Here is a 4,379-nt window from a genome sequence, read left to right on the forward strand (position 1 = left end):
ACCCATATTTTGGAGCCATAAAGGGCCACACAGAGATTATTGCAACATTCAAACTCATTATATGCTATCAACAGTTGACTGTGTATAAACTCCTCCCCTCAGGGTTCAGGAAAGGTGCACCCTCTTAATCTTTATGAGGGTAAAATCTGTAGAGAACTCTCCTTTGTATATCACTGAGGACCCTCTGGTAATCAGCTTCCTATCGAAGTTATGGAATATCATAGCCAATCTAAACAACCTTTTCTGCTTACTTATGGAAAACTCCCCCTTAGCCCTTTATTTAACTCTGTAGGATCTATAGGTCAAACTCCAATCTTCTTGAAGGTTGAAAGCCCCCCTGGGACTCAGGCAGGAACACTACCCAATAATTTTTGTAATGTGATTATAACTATTAAAGATAAACACTAGAAATTTTTTACCCATACTCTTGGGTCTTTCAGCCAGATCAGGTTCTCTTCCATTCCTGAGATATTTCTCCACTTACAGACTTACTTCTCAGTTCTGCCTAGGTCACCCTGCAAGATGCAAGTCAAGCCATTATATCTCCCAATGGCAAGGACTCATGTACACAAATGTCCACTGCAGGGAACTCTTTCCTTTGTCCTAAAACCCTATGGATTGATCAAAAGAAGGCCATGCTTTTCTGGGAGAATAAAACTAATTCCATTATTCATCCACAAATTTCATGCTTATCTCCCTTGGCTGCTGCTGAGTACTATATCATGGGAAGCTCTACAGGATATTGGTCTTTCTTTGGTATGGAGTTCAATTGCTTCCATTATATATTCCTGCATACAACAAAAGTGATTGTCTTTTTTTTTGGGGGGGGAAAGCGGCTCAAGTTTAATTGTGACATTTTAAAATAGTACAAGTTTTTGACATCTGCCCTCCACATTAATCTCTTAAAATGACAGAATAACATCACCAATCACAGGTTTAATGGGTTTAATAAGTTTACCCTTTCAATTCCTATTTGCAGGACCCAATATTCCTTTGAAATACCAGTCATACCTGGCAGTGGCCAACAGTAAATTTCCATCTTCCAGAGTTGAAAAGGTCAGGTTCTATAAGCATTCTGTATTGCAGTGGCACTTGTCCAGAATTGGTCCCTCCCCATTGTTGGGGAACTTCAAATGTACTAGTGAAAAAAAATCTTTTTCCCCTTCAAAGGGAAGAAAGAAAATTACTCCTCAAAACCAGCTGATCTGGCTGTAAGTTCTTTCCTTCTGTTCCATCTCTTCAGGCTCTTTTTTTTTTTCTTATTTTTGTTATGCAGTTGCGCACGAGAGAACAAAACCCAACCTGAATTACAAGAAACATGACACTGATGGCTATAAAGGGAGTGCTAGAGAGCAACTAAGGTAACTCTTCTACCTCCCACATCCAATGTATGTGCCTCACAGAAAAACAACAAAAATAACAAAACCACAAAATGCAACATCTATAAATACAAAATCCATTCATCCAAGGATACTGGAAGGCAGGAAAAAGATAGGAGGGTAAATGGCACAGGGAGAAAAACAAAGTATTCAAATCAACCTAGGCACAGGGGCTGGCAAATGCTAGAAAATACCTGCAGAAAAACCTGTGGTCCTTTTTAGACTCATGGTGGTAGTAAAAATCCACATACTGGTGTCAAGAAGATTCTGCTGTACATGCACCAGAAACAAAAATCCCAATTCCTCAAAAAGAAGGAAAAATGCAGAGGACCCTTGGCAGAGTGGATTCTGCCTTCCCTGGCATGTTAGAACAGAGAAAAGAGCTGCCACAGTCTCCATCCAATCCCACCCATCCCCTCTGGATAGCAGGCAACTCAGTGGCCTGAAGCAGCCTTTAGTTTGGCAGGAGATGGATGTGGTGAGGGGAACTTCTCTGCAGAGGTGGAGCTACTAAGGGCAGACTGCAGGTAAACTGTCTTGTGGAAGAGTCTGTTCCTTAAGAAGACCACCAAGGAGAGGAGGCACAACTGGAAGAGATATGCTTTTCCAGGGGTCTTTGCTTCATTGGCACTGATAATGAATAAAGGAAAGAGAATAGAGAAGAGGCAACCACTGATAATGTATGAGGACTGACTGCTGTGAGGAATGCCAAGGGCAAACCAAACCCAAAGTAGCAAAGCCAGTTCCTGTCTATGTTTGACAATCGCTGGTGCATTTCAATTCCCTTATTGAGCCAACGATATTCAAAGCATAACAGGGAGTAGAGAAGGGACATATGCAGCAGACTAACCAGATGACCAACAAGATGGATGGGAAAGAGACTCACAAACATCTCCTGGATAAGGTAAAGATCCTGTAGCAAAAGACTGAAGAGCATGTCAGCAATTATTTTGCTGACACTAAGGAATGGATGAGGCTTCCTCCCTGACACCTCAAATGCCAGGTCAGCTATATCTTGAAACCAAATGGCATTCACAACTTTGCTAAGCACATACAAGAGGAGCACCCAAAGAGCACCGAAAATTGATGTGAGGAAGAATTCCAGCCACGACCAAACATCTCCATACAGTGATGAATCACCAATAATTTGGGCTGTTACTGACTGAAGCATAGAAATAAACACTCGATAGAACAAGAGGAGACTGAGCCAGGATTCTCTGCCATTCCAAGCACAACGCTGGAAGACTCTACGAACAATACGTGGCTCACTCTCCTGCTTCTTTCTGCTCTATACTCTGGACACTCTGCTGTGCCAGGACACTGCTTGCCCTTCTTCAACGCTGTTCCTCTCTCTCTTTTGCTGGATTAGAGCATGTAGCTTTGAGATGGTAGAAATACCCCAGATGGAGTCTTTGATTCCCTGCCAAGGTCCTGGAGAAAGGTTTTGACACTGGCAGCCATTTCTTCACCACCCAGACTATCAACTGCACAGAGGAGAGAGAAATGTCCCAAAATCTCTCATCATGAAGGACCCCCCAGCCATGATGCCGGAGCTCTGGCCCCAGCGCTCAGCTCGCCCACCCCAGGCCCAGCCGCTGGGCTCCTGTGCACCCTGCAATCGCTCTGCCAGGAGCTCCCAGGGCCCGGGCCACTGTGCCTGCACTGGGCATGCCTGGGCCGTATGGGGGATGACTACTTTTTGTGTGGACAGCAAGCCCAAGTCTCTCTGCCTTCAAACTGCACAGGAACATGTATCCTATGTACTAATTCCCTGCCATTTCCACAGTTCTAGAAGAAAGTCAGATGACCCTCTCTATGCATGGACTACAACCCTTTAAAAACAAAAGGGCCATTCAATATTTACCACTTCTGATTAGCCTAGGAATTACATCAGGTGTAGAATCCAGAAATGGAGGAATTATCTCTTCTTCTCTGGTTTACAAAAACCTGTTCATTGAAATATCCAATGTTTTAGAAATCGTATTCCAGGCTCGTGGAGTGGCTCAAGCAGTAGAGCACCTGCCTAGCAAGCATGAGTCCCTGAGTTCAAGCCCCAGAACTGCAAAAGAACAAAAAAATGAAACCGTATTCCAGACTCTCACTAATTTACAAAAAAAAAAAAAAACAAGAAAACCAACCAAAAACCAAAAACCAAAAACCTGACTCTTTAGTGGCAATAGTATTACAAAACAGAACAGCCTCAGGTATGATTACTACTTGGGGAAGACTGAGGCTGATTTTGGGTTAATAGGTCAGGACAAGTTCATACCAACTTTCATAAATTAATCTACCAAGTCTCTCATCTGAGAGAATGAGCCAACCAAGGATAGGTCTAGGAAAATAAGTTGTCATAGCATTGTGGTTTCTCTCCTTCTTGGGACCGCTGGTGCCTATTTTGTTCTGTTTTGGTATTGGACCTTGCTTTATTAACCTTCTAACCAGATTTGTTTCTTTTCACCTCCAGGCCATAAAGTTATAGATGAAGCTACACTGTGGGTCCATTCCCTACTGTCTGATCCTCCAGTACCTATTGTCCCCTGGATGAGGATTCCATACAATGTTATTCAGATTTTCAACTGGACCCTGATGTGGATTGTGGACACATAACCCTCTGTGAGAACAAAAAAATACATAGGCAGGGATGATCTTACCCAGCTCAAAGCAGGTACATGATGACACCTCTGTCACCCTTAAACTAGGAATGTTGGGGGGAATGTGTAGGTGTTACAGGAGCAAAATACCAAGGGCTTGGTGAAATGAGGAAGGGCCAAATGAATAAAATGTTTTCATCTGTGGGAAATTCAAATCATGATAGCAGGAAGAATCAGCCAATCAACAAGTCTATTTAAAACGGAATTAGCCAATCAACAAAATCCAAAGTTATACTTTAAAAGTCTGTCCCCAACCCCAACCCATAGCAGCCGCTCTCTGTGGTTGCTTAGCTGCCTCCTGATTCCCTTAAGCAGTATCCTAATAAAACTCTTACTTTTCCTACTTACA

At 42.9% G+C, this 4,379-nt stretch overlaps 1 pseudogene; it reads right to left on the bottom strand.

The window, feature by feature from the left end:
- Positions 1-1,813: 1,813 nt before the first annotated feature.
- Positions 1,814-2,855, bottom strand: LOC109702487 (etoposide-induced protein 2.4 homolog pseudogene; annotated as a pseudogene).
- Between the last annotated feature and the right edge of the window lie 1,524 nt (positions 2,856-4,379).

The sequence above is a fragment of the Castor canadensis genome, chromosome 14 (assembly GCF_047511655.1).
Source record: "Castor canadensis chromosome 14, mCasCan1.hap1v2, whole genome shotgun sequence".
NCBI classification, from domain to species: Eukaryota; Metazoa; Chordata; class Mammalia; order Rodentia; family Castoridae; genus Castor; species Castor canadensis.